Genomic DNA, 20,000 nt, shown 5'->3' with positions numbered 1-20,000 from the left:
CCAGACATCGTGCCAGTAGAGGCGTTTTGGCTCACGCGTTTAATTATTTTGTAATTTCCTGTCCCATTTTAAGCTTTGGTAATAAATTCAGTACAAAGATAACAATACATGCTCTTGAGTAAAACTCAATCGCTTCTTCTTTAAACAGTCTGCAAAAAACACTAACTGCAAATTGATCTGACTGAGGTTTTCCTGCATGTCATGCACGTCTTGCAGTTGCATTAAGCACACACTAAGGGAGGTCTGAAGATACTGTTACCGCTTCATTTTCAGTCTAATTTGATGCCAGGTCAAAAAGTATTTGTGACTTTACATACCGTAAAAATGTACCATAAAAGCCGGGAGTTAACACTGAAAGGCAAGCCAGAAGACTGAGATGAAGAAAGAAATAACAGTTTTTTATAGATAACCCTGAATCGAATTCTCATCGAAAGATTAATGACAGTCGATCGTAAAAACACTAAAATTTTGCAGTCGCTGACTTCTATGAATCAAGGGGAAGGTCATGATGCTCTTTCAAAAGGAATAAGTTGATCACGTGCTAGGCAACCATAAAGGGGCACGTAATCACCTTGTGTCAACTGAATGAACTACGGCAAAGAATGTTAGGGTGCTTTCGATTGGGAAATCTGGATTTAGAACTTAAAATCCGGATCTTTGGATTTTCAATCGAACACAAAATCCAAAAACTCGTCACATTTCAGAAACACAAAGAAATGAGATAATGCCCGCTTCGTTTGAACTTTGCTGCACAACTCAATCAAAGAGGCAAGTAACAGGTTGCCCCTCGATGCCCCTCTATCGCAACTTGTAGAATTGAAGGAAAGCGACATAGAGGCAGCTTGCACTCGTCGTCCTCCGCTTCCACAAAGTGATCCAATGCGTAAAACATATATTTGCTTTAGTTTATTCAAGTATTATAAATAGATGTAGCATCCCGTTTATATGATTAGTGTGGATTTCTGATATTGCGCTGTAACTTCAGACACAGTCGCGCAGCGTAGATAAGCGTCTAGAAATAGTTCCGGTTATTTATTTTGCTTCATTTTCAATCTCTTTTCAAAATTGATTGAAATATAAGTACTCACTATTTGGCTTGGGGGAATTTTTCCATTTACAAACATTCAGGATTAATCTATTATGCATCAACTATCGACTTACTATGACATTTGATTGGTTATCTCTACTCCAAGTTCACGGATCCAAGTACAAGCGATCGAATGTCAGGAACACAACTGGTCGAATATTAGGGACTACTTACAACTGATCGAATAGCCGTGATATTTCGGATACAACTGATCGAATATTAGGGACACAAGTGATCGATAAATCAGTGCTACCGATCGATAAAGCCTCAATTAGACTAACAAGTTTCCCTTGACAACTTCACTTGTCAAGGAAAACTTGCTGACTGTACACACTTGCAAGTTCTCCTTGACAAGTTTTTCCGAGGCAAGTTTTCCTTGGTAGTGTAAATGGACACAAGTGATCGATAAATCAGTGCTACCGATCGATATAGCCTCAATTAGACTAACAAGTTTCCCTTGACAACTTCACTTGTCAAGGAAAATTTGCCGACTGTACACACTTGCAAGTTTTCCTTGACAAGTTTTCATTGGTCGGTGTAAATGGAAAATATGACAAGTTTTCCTTGACGAGTGCACTTGACAAGTAATTTACACTAGCAAATATCGTCCTTGACAAGTGTCCTTGTTCAATTACTAGTATGCCAGTTTCTGAACAAGGGCACTTGTCAAGGAAAAACTTGTCTTTTTTTTTCCATTTACACTGCCACGGAAAACTTGTAAAGGAAAATTTGCTAGTGTAAATGGGGCTTAAATCGGTGTAACGGATCGAATGTTAGGCACACAACTGATCGAATGTGAGAGACACAAGTGATCGAATATTAGGGACACAACTGATCGATAAATCAGTATAACTGATCGAATATGCGGGGACACATCTGATCGAGTGTGAGAGACAACTCATCGATAAATCAGTACAACTATTCAATAAAACAGTACAACTGATCGAATATCAGGAACACAACTGATCCAATGTAAGAGACAAAGTATCGATAAATCAGTATAGCTGATTGAATATCGAAGTTCGTGACTCGCAACTGATCAAGTAATGCTAATTACCCAACTATAAAGGTCAATTAGGTGAAGGGAGTATGTAAGTAACTGATGAGTGGGCCAATCGGTGGGTATAATTAATTTTGAAACAAACGGCGTGCTTTATTCGTCCACCATCATGGCGGCGATGACTTAACGTGAAAAATCACCTGATAATTGGCACTTCTCTGTATTCTGTTAAGTTAGTTCGGTCACTGAGGATAACAGAATGTTGACCAACTTTTCCTCACCAAATTTTAATCATTCAATTGAACACGAACAAATTTATTGACTTTTTGTTTTGACGCACATGCAAGATGTAGAGTGATCACTTCCGGCCACTTGACACAATCAACAATATACTAGGACTGACCTCCTGTAACTTCAAATGTTGAATCTCAAACTAGCCTTGCCAAATGGACCTCCCCTCCCTGAAGCAAAGGTCGGTCAATTCAGGAAGGCTTCAGTTTTCTCTCAGTTAATAAGAAGTTAATATTTAACTTAAATGACATCTGCTAGCACGTTCGGATCTTTTACATTTTGTAATTATAATCGTATATTTGGTTCAGTCGTTTGATACATCTTTGTTTGTTGTTTTAAGTATTCAAATAGGTGTTGCTAATATTAAAATTAAGAAATGATTTCGCTTGAGTTGGTTCGCTAGAGTTTGATGCTTTATCAAACTGTAGGGTTTGATGCTTTATCAAACTCAAGGGTTTGATATTACATGAAACTCATGGATAGCGCGGCATTCCAGTGTTTCACTGAGGTTTCAAACCTCATGCACTGGACGAAATTGGCGTCTCTTGGTTGGATGATCACTTTATGAATTATTAATGAGTTTGAGAACTTACCATAAAGCACTCTAGCACTTTTGGATTTTCGCGGTATGTAAGTTGTAATTACTATTATTATTCTTGGTATTGTTGATGTTAAAGGGTCACCCTGAGAGTGGTGTAGATTTGATTTTCTGTTGCTTTTACACCTAAGCTCGAATCGGTAGAAATTGAGTACGCCTTTCATTGAACTTTCAAGGCGCAGCGCCCGTATCCGGATTACCAAGAATCAGTTCCGCGCACCAGAGGTAGTTGACTGCACCCAAAGATGGTAAAGACGGGAAAGCCAGCTTTTGAAATTCAAAAATAAGAAATGGCCAGTTTGAAATTTCGGAACAATCAATCAGCATAAATCAACATAAAAAATCAAACAAAAATTCCTTAAATTTTGATGTTTTCTTCCCGCTGTGATTCCGTAACCTCCTCCCGTGATTTGATGAAAGTTGCTTACAAGTCAAGTTTTAATAGGACATTAGCATATGCGAAAAAAAATGCTGATCTATGTTTAGGTCTATTTCTATTCGAAACGTTTATATGAAACATCCTAAATGGGACTTTACGTACCTTGTTGGTACATAAGACAGATGATGTACATATTCACTTCGGGTTTGTTTTTATCGCGTGGCCATGTCAAGCGACTTGTTCATTATGCGAAGAATGCACCAGATACGCGTGCGTTTGTTTAGTGCCGAACTCGTCCGATTATAATAACAATTAGTAGGTAACACTAATCAACTTGCACATACGGAAATAAAACAAATTAAAATGTCTTTTGATAATACATCCAAATCGCAAACATAATTGGCCTGAAAAAAAGAGGATCTATTCATTCGCTGAAAATCTCTGTACCGGTAAAAGTATTTTCTCAAAATGTTTACATCTTCATCTTCCAGGGCTCGGCAAAGTCCCTTTTGACTTGTGACTGTTTCTGCTTAGATGACCTCATACACTACAAGCCTTTTTGAGACATCACTGCCAAACCGGGCACTTCTGCTGGAGAGGACACATTCACACGGGGAACAACTTCATCCCGTACTCTGCTCGAATAGTGTGGGTTCTTTAACGTCCCACAGGCAATTGGAAGATGTTTGTGAGACGGAACCGACGCTGTATAGTCGTTATCCAAGAAGACTTGAAAGTCTAACCATTTGAGGATAGCAAGACTTTCTCCTAAGTTATTTAAAGATCCTGAGTTGTGGTCCCGCCGGAGTCGAACTCACGACTTCCTGCATGGCAGCCCGGTGCTCGACCACGAATGCGAAATGCTCACCTTTTCATCTCTGACACTCACCAGTACTATGACCTTGCACGAGAACGGCCTCTTTTAGGACGGATATTTCTTGAGTGTGTGCTAACTTGTGAGATGTGATAAATATTGCACGTTTTACTCGGCAACGTGGCATCGACTCGACCACATCGACGGGCCCTTTTGGTTTCCTGTTTGCAAGAAACGTTGTTGAGTTTATCAAAAATGAATCTGCGAGCTAATATTGGCCAAATATCGTTTGTGATGGTATAGCAACCGGAACTGATAATGAACTGATCATTGGTTGCGGCTCTCAAAACCTCCCCCTATTAACAAGAGGCAACGTCCGTTTAGGTAACAAAGATTTCCTGATCTGTAAACGTATTCTCCTTATTGGTGCTAAAACAAATGTACAAAGATCAGTTGAGAGAACGCACATTTAAGCGAATAGACCCTGAACCTAATCCCGAAGCTGACAGGTTCCCACGGGCGAACGTGATTTCCGCCATAAAAATAAAAGTTAAAGTGACCAGCATCTAATTTCTCCCAAGAATATTGGCGCTACGAAAAAACCCGCTCACCTTACAAAGTACCGGAAACACATATGACGTACTCCAAGCATTGCGCTTCGTCAGAAACGCGTGACGAAATCTACTGCTGCTGTCGTGAAATTGAAATTTTTACTTGATTTAATTTATTTGTTTTAAAATTGATATCAACTTTATTTGCCAATGATGACAGATCAAAAAAGTGTGGACAGAGATAAACTAAATCATCATCGCCTCATTTACCACTATTTCGTTCCTACCAGATTTTGACGTCATCCGTGATCTATTACTAAACAGACACACGGCAATATTGAATCTGTTTGTTAATAGTTAGATGAAAATATGAAACACCAAAGTTTTGTCCTTTTGCCCTGTACTGCGCGTTTCACCGATGCTACGCCGGCCCCTAGCTCAAGCATAGCAAAGGTTTTTTATTGAGGTATCCATAGTTAATAGCGGGGAATGGTTGTGAAACCCCACAAATTTCTTTGTTGTAGGTTTTTGTTATCTTTTTCGGCCTTGACCATGCACAAAACACAATAATTGTTTGCTCCGTACCGAGGAATTAACCAATAGAAACGTGTTGGGTACGTAATTCATGCAGTAGTGTATGAACGCAAAACAAAAAAATGTGCACGGTCGCGGACTTTCCATCCTAAATCTTGGCATCTTTGTTTGCTCCTTTGATGTTTGCCGAGCTTCCAAACCTTTCCCATCAATTAACTATGACGTATCGATGTATTGCTTAAGTAAGTAAGTAATTTAAAGAAAGTAGTTCATTTAACCACGAAGATACAATAGAGCTTACAAAGAAACTCGTGAGAACGTGCACGTGCATCAGTAATATAATGGTAATTACGAGTGTAATTATAGAACATGAGGGAGCAATATGTGTTAACGAGAGGAACGGAACTTCGAGCTCTTCCTTGTTCTTTCTCGTGATGAATTATTTTCTTTATTTTAACACAATTTTATTTGTGACACAACAGAATACATAATGAATGAATTAAACTAGTATTTTTCGGCTATACAGCACATTACACAAAAAGCAGAAGCTATCAATAAACAAAGGAGACAATAATTAAGACAAAGAGAATTAGTATCAAACAGAAGAAAAAGCAGTTTTTAATTTTCTTTTGCTATTCGATTTCCCTTTGTAATTCTGCGGAGTCCGGCGTCCTAAGAAGAGTATTGCAGGTGTATGGGTAATTTAACAATTGGTTCATGGTTAGAGTGCGTCCACCGGGTTATGGATGCACGCGGGAGGTTTCTAAGCACGAGAGAAGCTACTAGCTTCCCGAATGCTTAGCAAACTCCCAACTGCCTCAATTTATTGAATTATTTTTGAGAAATTATCTTGTAAAAGCAATAGAGAACCTTTTTTCCTTGTTTACATAGTCTCATCTAAATATTCGGGGAGTTTGGAGAATTGTCGTCAGTTGTGCTTATGAAGGTGAAAGTCTAAATAGCAGTCGTGTACACTTAATTTTGCTTTGAATTTCCATACAAATCCTTTCAATTTCCCGCCATGCTGCCCTGATTACCCATGATGCACTCAAGAGCTTGAACTGGTCTATTGTGAACCCAAATGCAGCATTGGAATTCAAAGCAATCAAAAAATTGTTTCGCGCACTAGGATCTTCCTGGCACAAGGATTTTCCTCCCTCCATGCAAACAATCCATAAGAGATTACTCGGTATAGCACGGATAACGGCAAAGAGCTTAACGCCATTGATGACTTGCATGTGACGTCACGGCGGCCATGGTGGATTGCAAGAACGATAACCTGTCTCTCCGCTGGGAATCGAACTTTATCATTATGCAATTTTTGCGAAAATAAATTGTTTTGTATTGCCATCCAACATGGCCGCCCTGTCATGTGGGTGCAAACCAAGAATAGAGTGTATAAATTAAAAACTCACTTTTTTTTTTTCAAAGAATTGTCCTGTGACTGTCATGTCGTCTTATGTCCTTCGCTTGTGTTCTTGACGTGTTAGAAATAGGGAGCTTACGAAAAGACAACGCCGACGGCAACGACGACGCTACAAAATAATAAGTTTAGTGAGCAAAAACAAAGGCTCTGCACGTGCGTTTTACATTTTGGTACATTTCTTTGCCGTCATCTCCTAAATGACGACGTAAAATGACCAAATTCAAGGTTCTGTGGTGGTCGTTTGCACATAACGATGAATTTTCAGTTCTTTCTCTACGCTTCCAACCCACTCGTACCAGTTTAATTCCTCGACAGATACTACACATTTTTAACGCGAAACGACGTGAAATAGTTTCGTAGTTATATGTATAACGTGGATTTGTATTTTTAAATGAAGTCCTCGTAGCCGACGTCGTCCTCGTTTCGTAATCTCCCTAAATACGCAAAGAGCGACGACGTTTTCCTTCATTATTTAAACTGTTCAATTGACCGAATGCATAAATGGCGGTCAAAAATGTATTCTTTTGCTTATGTGCTAATGAGACTCACTAGCCTCGCTCTCAAGCAACATTTCTTTTAGCTTTTGGCCATGCAAACGAGGCTAGTGAGGCCAATTAGCACATGACCAAAAGAATACTTTTTGGCCGCCATCTATGCATTCGGTCTATTCTTGGATTTCACATGACGTTACGGCCGCCATGTTGGTGTCCCCAAACAATGAAATGGCGGCCATGTTGGTGTCCCGATCCAATCCTCCGGGAATTGAAAGCTATTATTATGCTAATGTCTTCTTTTGTTTTCGTTGAAAAACATGTGTTGATCACTTGAGTAAAACCCAAGAATACAGTTGGAGCAACGACAACCGAGGTCGAGAAGAACAAAAAAGTCCACAAAACAAAATTTTTAATGACAGGAAACAATTATGCATCTCTACGCTCTACACGTGCATCTGTGTTCCACGTGCACGTTCTGCAAAAATTCTTGCTAAAATGCGTGCAGCACGACTATTTTTTTTTCTTATTTAACCAATGACATTCAGTTGTTGTTTTGTGGCGTTGTTGTATGCGTAGCCGGAGTTTAAGGTCCTTTTTAAACGTCTCATTTTAAAACAGGGCTAAGAAACGACGACGGCTACGACTACGACAGCGCCACAAAAAAGCAACATCATTGGTTAAAAAAGCATAAATAATCGTGCTGAACGTGAAGTACGGATTTTAGCAAGTTTGTTTGGGGGCCTCTTCGGTGGCCCACAAGGAACATGCTGCAAAGTCAAGAGTTGCTGAAAATTCAAAATAGTGTCCTAAACATCCCTTAAAGCCAACCTTTGGCTTAATTTTAGCATTTGTAAACAGTTAGAGTTGTTTCTGTATTGGTAAAACAATGACCTGTGACTTGGGACCTGTGACCTTTGTTTTGTACCTGTCCTTTCTTTAGTACGCGCATGCTTTTGATGTTTTAATTTGCAGCGACTATTTTAAATTTGCAATAACTTTATTTTGTTTGAGCACCCTCCTTTAATTTGCAGCAACTGTTTAATTTGCGGCATGTCTCTTGTGGGCCACCGTAGTCCTCTACATAACGACGACGTGAAATCACCAAATGTGATGTTTTGACGACAACGTATTACTATAAGCATGCAACAGAGAATCTTTCATTCTCCCTCTTCACTCTGAAACCGCTCGTACCAACTTGTTTTTAGGATACTTAGCCAACATTGTAGGACGTGAATGAGACTGAATAATCGCAAAAGACATAAATATGATAGAGCAAAGTTATATTTTGAGGTGACGTTTTCGTCAACCGTCGCCTTCATAGATGAGATGTTAAGGTCCCTTTTAGCATTGCGTTTACGGCAAACTTGACAGCAAATGTCGGACTGAAATTGCGTTTTGCTAAAATTGAAAAACACATTTCTTGCTTACCTATAGGTGTAAACTCTGCACGCCCCGCACGTGTGTTTTACAAGTAAACCGTTCTTGTCTTGACAACAGTAAAGCCTGGTTTTAACTAGCGACGCGAGCGCAAGCGCTAGCACAAGTAGCTTTCGGGCCGGATATACCGTTTGTGATACTGTCAACCGCTCCTTTTGAAAAGCCGATATTTTGATATGTTTTCAAGGTAACAAAAAGCAAAATGACTGTAAAGTTTGACAACTTAAATCCTCTCCGTTCTTGCATGAGATACAGAGGGAGTTGTGACACCCAAAAATGGCCCGTAAAGCTTCGGGACTTTCTAGAAACGGGCTCCAGACAAGCCCGCCGAAAGGTAATAAATCGCGCAGCAAGAAATCCGTCATAATCACAAATTCCAAAGATATGAGCCAGTGTGCTCCTGTACAGCCGACATGCTTGTCCTCTCTCCACAGGTAACCCAATTTCGATCTCAATCAATCATTTCAATGCACTCTTTGGACAATTTCAGTCTTAATACTCTAGCGGGACAATTGTAATCTGAAGCTAATTTAGTGTCCTGCTGCCTCCCACGAGTCAATGTAGAGCAGCAGAGGTAGTATCGGAAGGTAGTCGTAGGTTCGACTCCTGTTCGGGAGCACTCGGATTTGTCCCGACGGCAACCACGACGCTACGAAACAATAGGTTTAGTGAGAAAAAACAATGGCTCTGCACGCTCTGCACGTGCGTTTTACATTTTTGTACATTTCTTTGTTGTCATCTCCTAAACGACAACGTGAAATGACCAAATTCAAGGTTCTGTGGAGGACGTTAGCACATTTCATTTTCTCTCTCTACGCTTCCAGCCCACTCATACCAGTTATTTGCTGGAAAGTTACGACACATTTTTAATGCGAAACGACATGAAATACTTTGTTAGTGATATGAAGAACGCGAACTCGTATTTTTAAATAAAGTCCTCGTTGCAGTCGGCGTCGTCGTTTCGTAAGCTCCCTAATGCCGTAGCTGGTGGGATTAGACAACACACGGGGATGAAGGCTCCGAGAAATAGGCTCCTGGCGCAAGTAATTATATAAACCGATGGTTGGTCCCTGGTATGCTCGGGATGTCGAGAAGTTTTCAGATCTTTCTCGTAGCTTCGCCACGATCGAAACTATCATTCTCTTAACTAGTTGGGTAGTCATGAGAATTGGGTATTTTAAGAAGATCACACCATTTAAGCTGATAATAGTCTTTATTCTCAATACCTGACTAATTAAAATTCCATTGAAATTGTGAGGAGAGTTTACGTACCGATCACTCCTGGTAGTCGAAGGGTCAAAAAACGACGACTGCCTCGGCAATAAAAACGTCACCTTAAACTACAGCTTTACTCCATGGACGAAGGAGCGCACATTGAATTTGAAAGCTAGATGTGAGCAAACCATGCAAATTTTATACAGTTGTTGAACGGATTGTTTAAATAAACGGCCCCAACGCTATTCAACATTTTTATGAAAGAAGGAAGGAAATATTGAACCGATGTCGTGTAAAAACTATTAATCAGTTTCAATTTGCGTCTACTCTCTTTCGGTATTTTCTTCACTTCTAACCATATAAAAGAAGCTTTTCAAACGCCCTCGACATTTGGTTCAACGCAATGCTGAATGCAGGCGTTTTGGGAAACCCGAAGGTGAAAGTTTGTCGCGCCAGGAACAAAAAGAGCTTTTAAACAGGTGTACTCCCCACAGTGATCAATCACTACATTGTTTCAATAAAGTTACCGGCCTCACTTGCGATGCAAGAGTGCTCACAAATGTGCTCAAACAACGCAAAAGGACTAATGTTATGAGAGATAAAATCTACTAAAAATGCCAGATGTAATCTTTATCAAAATTTCACTTGCCAACTAGATGACCAAAAACCTAAAACTATGTATAAAATCACTCTCTCTGGGCAAAATATCAAAAAGGCCCAATTTAAATACTATTCTACAAATCTACACCTTTGCATTAATTAAACAGGTATACTTAGTTAAAATGAACATGTTACTTAAGTAGATTTAGCTATCTGTAGTGTCTCTCTTAGATCACGCAAATGGAATGGTTCAACATGAACTTCAAAAAAACGCGGTCTCTAGCACATTGCACTATTGTAACTAAATCGAGGACGAGATATTCACTACACACTATGTATACAACCCAGTTAGTCAATAGGTAATTTTCACGTTTCATCGCCGCCATGTCGGTGAACGAAAACAAGAGATCGTCCACCGTGACCAGCAATTGTACATGGCGTCATTGTTTATCTTGTGTCTTTAGAGATTAGTTGCAGGCCATCTCCTCTACTTTTTAAGCAGTTAAAATAACATCTATTCACAGATGTTTGTATCGTCTTAGGCACAACCTGAAAATTCTATTTTCAAGAAGAATTTATCGTCTTTCATAACTGGAGGACCAAAAAACTTCCCGATTGGAGCGAACTTTTCAAAGCCATACCCGGTGCATGAAATTGCATTACGAGGCTTCTGGAAAGATGACAGATGTGGCATCGCTTGTATGACCCGACTGATGTCGCTGCGACCTCCGGGACCACTCTGATCTAGGACACTAATAGTGATTGTACCAGAAAAGGGCCAGACTAGGAAACTGTCGTAATCTCCTTGTATCATATGAATGAAAAGTGCCACGTGGGTGCCTTTTCCACTGCCCACGCCCTTGGGGTAAATTCTTATGGCCATCATCCTTTCTTGCGGATAATTGTACAGTGCATCAGTGAAGACTGGTGTTTTGTTTTTGCGATGTTGAGCAACCTCGGTTATTTTGAAAATGTAATAGGTGTCATTCGAAGGTCCCCTTTTCAGAGAAGCTGTCTGTGGAATGGACCTGTCAATAAGTTTTTCAGGATTAGTGAAAAGCATACAAAAAACAATTTCAAGCTGTAAACGTAGATTTCTCGATGATAATTGGAAGGGGGGGGGGGGGGGGAAGTGGGAGTGGGGGTTATGCTCCTAATAGATTTAGTTGCCCAGTTGCTTTAGTGAAAGCGCGGATTTGTCTATGAGTGTTACTTCTCGGGACCCAGTTGTTAAAAAGGTGAATAAGGCCAATCCACCGGATAAATCACTATCAGTTGGATAGCACAATTGGTTTTGCTTGTCTTATTAACTGAATAGCGCTATCCATCTTGTGATAAACTGGGGGCTCAATCCTTTCAGATTGAAGGAGCACAAGTTGGGTTTGGAGAGAGAGCGCGCCAGCTTTAGCACAGCAAATTCGATACCATACGATATGTTAACTTTATTTAGAGGGGGAGACGCTATTGACCTTTTACAGTTTTTTCAATTTGCGGCCCTCTTTACACCCTTTTATTATATGGCTCTGTCTCACAAGGACTGGGAACTACCAAGTTCACGAATTTGATTGGCTGAAATCGATATTGACCGCGGTCTAGATTTTCCCATCTCGACCGACATTTAGACCGGTAATGTTTTGCGGTGAAAAGAAGCAAACTAAAATGCAAAAATATTGAGTATTTTCTTCTACCAATATTTATTTATGGAAGTGCCAAACAGCATGATGACAAAAGAAATGATGACGAGCAAACTTTGAGAGAATTAAGTTCAGCTCATCGCCACTCATAGCCGTTCGGAAGCAAAATGTCATTTAGTACAAACCAGTTACATTAATTAAACGAATTAAATTGTTCTTGTTTGCCATATAATAAACATCTTATTAACCGAGCAGGAGGTCTGTATGGGAGAATCTTGACCTCGGTCGTGTGTACAGACCTCACTGCGTTCGGTCTGTACTCACGACCTCGGTCAAGATTCTCCCATACAGACCTCCTGCTCGGTTAATAAGAGCTAATTAATAAATCTAATATATGCCGTTTTGCGCTAATAACGTCGAACTCATGCTTTCAAATTTTATTCAGAAATGTACAAAGGCCTTAAAATTTTCCTTTTTTTTTGTTGTTGTTGTTTTAAGCCTTTGTATATTTTTGAATGAAACTTGAAAGCACGAGTTTGACATCATTGGCGGAAAACGGCACATATTAAACTTATTAAAAGATTGTATAGCTATACCACAGACGACAGACCACAACAACAGGAACTCCATGCCTTACTCTTCTTCTAATTGTGTGTGGGTTAATTCTGTTGCGTCCCACATGGTTATGAACATTTAAGGATTGTGAGAAGGGAACCACGGTTTAGCGTCCTTATCCGAGAAGATTAGAGAGTCTAATCTTTTGCAGATGTCATTACAAAGGCAGCACTTTCTCCTCAAGTTATTTAAAGTCCCTGTTGGTCCAACCGGAGTTTGGACCTGCACAGTAGTCCGATGTCCAATCGGTTGTCGGTTAAACACGTTCTTGGAATGGAAAAGATTGAAACCTAAAGATGCCTCCTTTTAACAAAGAAATGCACTAAAATGAAAACAAAAACCGGGGCATAGCGTGCAGAACTTATGTTTCCCCCAACTGCGGTCGACGTCATTGTTGGATTGACTCCTTAATTACCCTGTCGAATAGCAAAAATGGGGTCTCCTACCACTGTACAAAAAAACAACAACAACAAAAAACAATGACAGTGTGAAATTGTGTATGTCCTCTACAAGATCATGACGATTGGGAAGGTCTGTACAACTTTTCAAACTTAGAAACCCGAATACCCTTTACCACTTTTAACTAGATATACCACACAGATCACTGCAGAAAGCATTGGTGATAATTCGGACTTGCCACTTGCCACTTGCCTCTTTAGTTTCGACTTCCAATGCCTCACCTCCCCCGCAGTGCATGTATGCTCCGTGGCTCTTTCAGCATCCCCAACGGAAGAGACTAAATTTATTTCCATAACTTGTTGATCATGCAGAGTTGTCAGCCCCCTGAATGTGTAACAAAACCACGGGTTTTAACATCAGACGCCTAAATGTTGCTTTAATTAATTCATAATCAGGCACCATGATATCTTTGAATGAGGAGTGCTTAGAGCAGTTTTCAAATAACTGTAGAAAGTAAATACGCGATTGCAATTGCTACGGTTAGTGATTGGTTAAAAAATCTCGCGCCAGTTTATCAACCAATAAGAAGGAAAGCCAAAACCAATCGCGACTTGCACGTGCGATTTTTCCCACGCTTTGTGCAAGTTACATAGATTTGCTACGGATTTGGATTGGTTCATTGCGCTGTTTGCATCTGCTGTTATTGGTGGAAGTTATTACTTTGGTGTTTGTTTTACAACACGCAATTGAAGACTGCTATAGTAAGCGATAGTTACTCCAATATAAACGGAACGAGATGCTTCCGTGAAGCATATACTAGGTTGCCTGTGGTACGTGTTTCAGAAAATCAGAAGGCACTGAATTGTGTGGTATTGAAATACAGCATACCAGTCTCCGAAGAATAACAAATAAAAGAGAAGCGAGAAACATTGGCTTCTGGGCTGACATGTTGATAATTTTCGAGTTCCCTCACAACTTCTTTTCACCACAAGTGTGCCCTCTGAGCACCTGACTGCTTTGTAATACTAAACTTCACTGAAATTAAGCCCTTTCGGGCGGGGTTAGTGTCATGATGAGAGACCAAATCAATAAACCCCTCATAAAACACAAGCATCTGACCGAAAATACTATTAACGCTAACAAATGCGAACTCAGCAAAGTACAGATTTTGTTAGCTTGCTTTATGCAAAACAAATATTGATGCAAAAGCAAATAACTATTGATACACAGTTTTTAGAACGAGCAGAAGGAAGTTTCCGGAACGGTCGATCGAGAATAAAATATTTTATACGACATGAAAACAACATTAATTTTGAACCATGAATATAGTATATAAAAAGTTACGATCAGCGACAAACATTTTGGGAGATTTTTGCTACGTTCAAATAAATCGCAAAATCGAAAGTGACATGCCGGAATTCAGCGGGCGCCGTGACTAAGTTAACGCGGCATGTTTACTCGCCAAACAGTGAAATATCTGTGTCAAATGATGGCAAGATACCGGGTTTTTGTAAGTTTCTTTTTCTGTCAAGTGTTATAAAGTTTGACAATGAAATGAGCGAAGTCAAAACAAAGATCACAATCGCCCAACTCTTGTTTATGCAAAGTCAAAATTTACTCTCCAAGACGCGTACGACGTTATTTATCACCAGGTAATTCCATCATTTTGGAAATAGCAGCTACTTTATTATTCATCTGCGTCACAAGTTCTCACTGATTTTGGGGCTCATTTGTTGAAACTCAAGCACGCTTCCAACAGGCCTGTGAACCCTTCCTGCTTACAGAGCAATACTAATTAAAAAACTTCTCCCATATCACATTTCAACCTTAAGCTCGAAAATTCAATACACAACATGATATTATAATTCACAAAGGCAGAAAATACCACAGAATCCTTTTCCAGCGAAAAATTTATTGAAACAAACAACATATTTTCTCTTAGAGGCGAAAACCTCTTCCTATTTCATTGCGTGCGTGAAGACAAGAAACTCAATCGTGTCAAATTACCATGTACTTCAGGTAAATGCAGCTCACTTTGATTTCTGCTCGACGGGCGATAGATTGTTGGCGAAGTCCATTACTCGTCGCTTTTACGATTCCAGATCTTTATGTTTCACCGCCTGTCTTGACGTTCCATTCTTGAGCTCCATATGGGTATATTTTCTTTAAAGATGTACTAAAACGCCATTCGCGTTACAATGACTTCCGACGCCATTACAGGTTAATTGTGCAGAGCAAGCTACGCATTACCCCAGCCCCCTCAAACCTAACAAAATACGCACAGAAGACTCTATGCACAAAGACACCACTTAGCAGGGGAGTGACAGGCAAGACTTTTACCGACACGGAAAAAGATACTAAAAAACATAAAACGGAAATCTACCCATTTTCCGACTGGATTGCCATACGGCAACCCAGTAAATAGTCGAAAGCACAAAATCATTGCCTTCGACCGCGAATCAACAATGCTTTGTTTACTTATTCTCAGTGATGCGGATAATGTTGGGTAGACACCTCCACACATTAACCATCGCATTGTAATTATAATCGTTGAGGATATGGAATGCGCCTCTTCAAAGCCCATTGAAATAGTTTTTACAAGTCTCATAGCCTGCTCGCAGGCAGTAGCCATTGTTGTTATCACGAAAGATGGATCATGAAACGCAACGTTTCCTTTTCAATTGACTGTTATTCTATCTAGAATTGATTCATTCGTTCCCGGCATCTCTCACTATTTTAATATATAGATTTAGCCAAGCCTAAAAGCGGAGCTCCCGGCTTGTTTATTTTTACTGGCTGTAGGATTAGTGAAAATAAGAGGCTTTGGAACTGTCCGTCTTTTGGTTTTCCCGGATATAATTGCTCAATTATGCAACATTTTCTTTGCTACCTAACTAGTGAATTCCACGGTTAATTTCACCTGAAAAACCGACTGATCGCATGAATCTCGAAGGGATGAGTGTGATATCGGTTTTTCCAGCGCAATCTACTGTCGAATTCACCAGTTAGGCAATTAATTTTTCTTGAATCGCAAGAGTTTTAAAAGAAAACAAGCAAATCCTCAGCAAGCGAACGGAAAAGGAAAGAAGCCATTTCAAAGTCGACTGTCAAACGCCAACGAATAGGAATCACGCTAAAGTTAGAAATCACAGACGTACCATAGCTCGTGATGTGACAAATTGTCTTTGTCGGTTCAAGGTCAAACAAGGAGTTATATTGATGTACTTTATTTATTCACTTTATCTCAGAAAACGAGATCATTTACCATTCGATGTATTTCATTGAAACACGCCGGCTTGGCTTAGAACCAGAATCGGCTAGAAAGGACAAACTTCAAACAAGATCTCCAACAAATTACCTGTACGTGCTGTAAACAAACTTCTGAAAACACAAGCTGGTGATATTTCTCCTTATACTTTTACGAGAACTCCGCTATGACTTGATCATTTAATGACCTTATTTGAACCCCGAAGACTCGTTCGTTTCTAAGGTGCTTCTTTAGTTCCTTATTGGTAAAACCACGGAGAGCAGCAGAAAACTTTGAATCAGATAAACTTATGGAGATTTACAATGCGGGATGTACATGAATTTAGAGAATCGCTCCCGATTCTGTATTCATAATTTAGGATTTTCCGGGCCAAATAAAACATTACCGACTTCCAGTGCGCCGTAAATAAACGAAGTCTTTAATGGTAATAAGAAAAGTGGTTAGATAATGAAGCTCGGAATAGTTTCATTTGATAGTTACCGTGAACAAAGAAAATCGAGAAATTATCGCTATGCTTCTTCGTTGGATTTCAATCTGAACATTTCATATCGGAAACCAGGCTGAGGGCCTCTTCACATGATCCCGTTTGACCGGTCTTGCTCGGTTACCGAGATGAAATTGGTTTCTGTTCATATGGCGACTTTTCACCGGCTTTCCGAGATTAAAAATTTGAAAAAGTGGTGACGCGACTATTCAGGCATGAAATCGAACCAACAAGCCTAGCCAGATTCTCAATTTTCTTTGTTCAAGAAATCTAACATTTCTTTTGACCTTACGTCAACTATATATCAAATTAAACTATTCCAAGCTTCATTCTCGACGAAAAGATAAGTAAAAACTCGGTTAAGTCCGTTGTAAAACGAAAATGCATTGTATGATAAAATTTCCAGCCCGCTTACCGAGATCCCGGTCATAAAAAGCGAGATCTGGGCAACCGAGCCAGCTCGCCCTCTCATATAAAAACATCGAAGTTTTTACAAAGGATTTAGAGGTAAGGTGAGACCTCGGAAACCGAGCATGCTTGGGCTCATATGACGAAGACGAAAGAGCTGATACTTACCGTTAAACGGTGGCTTTTAAATGGACAAACAGAGCGATTGATATAGAGAATGCGCGAGACCCACGCAGAAAGTAATTAACAGAAGATAAGCGCGCCACAAAAAAAAAAAAAAAAAAAAAAAGCAAAAAGAAGCTCTTACAAAGACACAAAGGAAACATCTTTGCCAGGCAGCAACAAAGACAGAAAATGGGAAGGTCATTAACAATCAACAAGGCATGTTATGACTGGGCAATAAACACTTCCGAATATGGTTTGTTTCATACAGTTAAGTGCAATATGAGACGATATCATTGCGTACCTTGCAAGGCAACCAAACCCTATGTTAAAATTAGATCGTTTTGAAGTCGAATTAGTCAGTTATTAAAAGCTGGTTCCTCATATAATACTAACAATAACAAGCTATCACTTTATTGAAGTTTTAAACTTGTAATTTAATAATATGCAAGAAAAAAATCTCGTTTATTCCCGTTTCCAAGTTTATAGTTCAATGACTTTTGGACGATGTTTTCGTAAAAGTGTGACTTTAATAAACGTTGTAATCTGTTTTAACAAATCAGTTTAATGAACTTCATAGAAAAATAAAGCGTGCATACGCTGTCAAAATTCCCCCTATGATTTTTTTTCCAAGCGTATTACCCCCTACAGGCTACGCAGCCTTGGACCACTTTAGCTTGTACGTTTTGTTTCCCAAGAGAAGCTGAACTAAATTATCAGAAATCAACGTAATTACGTTTTTTGACGCCGAGTTTTCCTTTTCATTTCAACAAGATTCTCGATCCGATTTTACAAGCATCTTTGATTTAACGCCATGTAATTTTAATATTCGTCACTATGAAGTTTCAATTTTGCACAAATTTAATTTCGGCAATACCAGTTGCCACTGTAATCCGACAAAAATTTCCAAAAACGTAAGCATTTACTCCGCACCAATACGAGGACTTTGCACTGAGATCACGACCACTATCTTTCTCTGGCGGATATTTCGTGCAAGTGTGTGCTTGCTCATTCACCGTCGTTCTTGACTGATGCTCTACTGGCATAGATCCTGTGTGCAATGCAAAGTCTAGTGTCTAATGTATGTGGGTGTGTGTTCTTGAGTGTTATGCCAAGTGACCGCGTAACATACCTCCCGCTCCAATATCAGTTTATTTGTAAAAAAGTTAAGGACGTCTGCATAAATTTCCGGTTGGCTGGTCACACCCGTCACACTTGTTTTGATTTGCCATTAGGTGTTTCTTGTAATTTTTGTATTTTCAATCTGGCTGAATACGTTGAAATTTCTTTATAAGCAAAGCATTCATGCTACTCATTTATAACATTATTGCAATTTACCTAATCGTTTGTCGCTCCATTTAAAGCGAACACACATTGTTTCTTTCAGTATTACGACTCCGACTCATCCTGTCTCCGTGCATTCCTTTCCAGTATTTGCATTATAATAGAATCGTTAGTTTGATGCAACTAAATCAATGAATTATTCGTCATTTCGGACTTAAGAGCGATCGGAACGCTTTTCACTGTAGTATGTACTAAACATAGTTATTATTAGTTATCCTCATTTATATGAATACACAGCCATGTTCAATAGGGAATGTGAATCGAATGGTATAGTTTTTTCTCCTTAGCTTCATTAACTTGGTGGGAGAAAAAGTTGTTCTACTTAAGATAATATTAAACGTAGATGACTTTACCTTCAAACTGTCTTTGCATTTGTTTTTGCAATTGTTACGTGGCCATAACAAGCAATAATACTGGAACTGAGTTGGAAATTTGACTCAGGCGAGTCCGACTTCATAACACAATCAATGACCCGAACATAAGGACAAAATGCGTTTCGATAAAGCTTCATATACCACAAAGGATATCCAAAGCGCAAAAATCAGTAACATCAAAAATTGAATCTATTATGTCTATATTCAGTCATTTAAAATCTCAATACCAGTATAAGCTGAAAACGGGGAATATATAGTCAACATGTTTACTCAAAGGCTAAACCGTTTTATCTGTGACACTCACAAATACGAAAATCTTGCAAGAGCAGGGCTCCTCTTTTTCTTTGACGGATATGTTTCGTGAGTGTGGTTGAGTTAAGGCGCTGCTTGTAATCCTTTTGGCTCGAGGGATAAATGCTTACAGTTACAAGGTCCAACTCAAGGGATGTTCTGCTTCATGTGTCACTCAGTTCAGAAAACAATTAACTTCAGAAAATAAATTAAAAAAAAAAAAAAAAAATATCATAGTACTAAATTACAGATTACACCCGAGCCTGTTATTGACCTAAAGGAAACCAGATGTCTAGACCAGAATTATTGATAGCAGCATTAAACGGCTCACTTGAAAAGCGAGTGCTCAATGTTTAACTATTTCGTACCTAGTTTCTTTCCCTTTTGTGTCTACCGTGCAAAGCAGCATTTGTGTGACTCTTTGACGAATCACGAAAATAAAAGACGTCTTCCCTGACTTTTTCCTCTGTCTTTTAGGTGGTTATCTATTTATTTATTTTAACATTGAAACTAAATGCAAAACTCTCAGCCCATGAGCAGCAGGCTTGACAGTAGTTAAAGCAGGCTTAATTCCTTTGCATTGTCAGCTACATAT

General features: G+C 39.3%; 1 long non-coding RNA gene across 1 annotated transcript in view; it reads right to left on the bottom strand.

Moving 5' to 3' along the window:
- Window positions 1–11,318: 11,318 nt before the first annotated feature.
- LOC138057895 (uncharacterized) overlaps window positions 11,319–20,000 on the bottom strand; it is an 8,826-nt gene continuing 144 nt past the window's right edge. Inside the window, exons 2-3 of the long non-coding RNA XR_011133750.1 lie at window positions 13,327–13,458; window positions 11,319–11,454 (exon numbers count right to left, since the gene is read on the bottom strand). This is a non-coding gene — a long non-coding RNA (uncharacterized lncRNA). The remainder of the gene's footprint in view (window positions 11,455–13,326; window positions 13,459–20,000) is intronic.

Source organism: Montipora capricornis, chromosome 7 (assembly GCF_036669925.1).
Source record: "Montipora capricornis isolate CH-2021 chromosome 7, ASM3666992v2, whole genome shotgun sequence".
Classification (NCBI taxonomy): Eukaryota; Metazoa; Cnidaria; class Anthozoa; order Scleractinia; family Acroporidae; genus Montipora; species Montipora capricornis.
The sequence above is the reverse complement of the archived record's forward strand: the minus strand, read 5'-3'. Positions and strand labels throughout refer to the sequence as shown.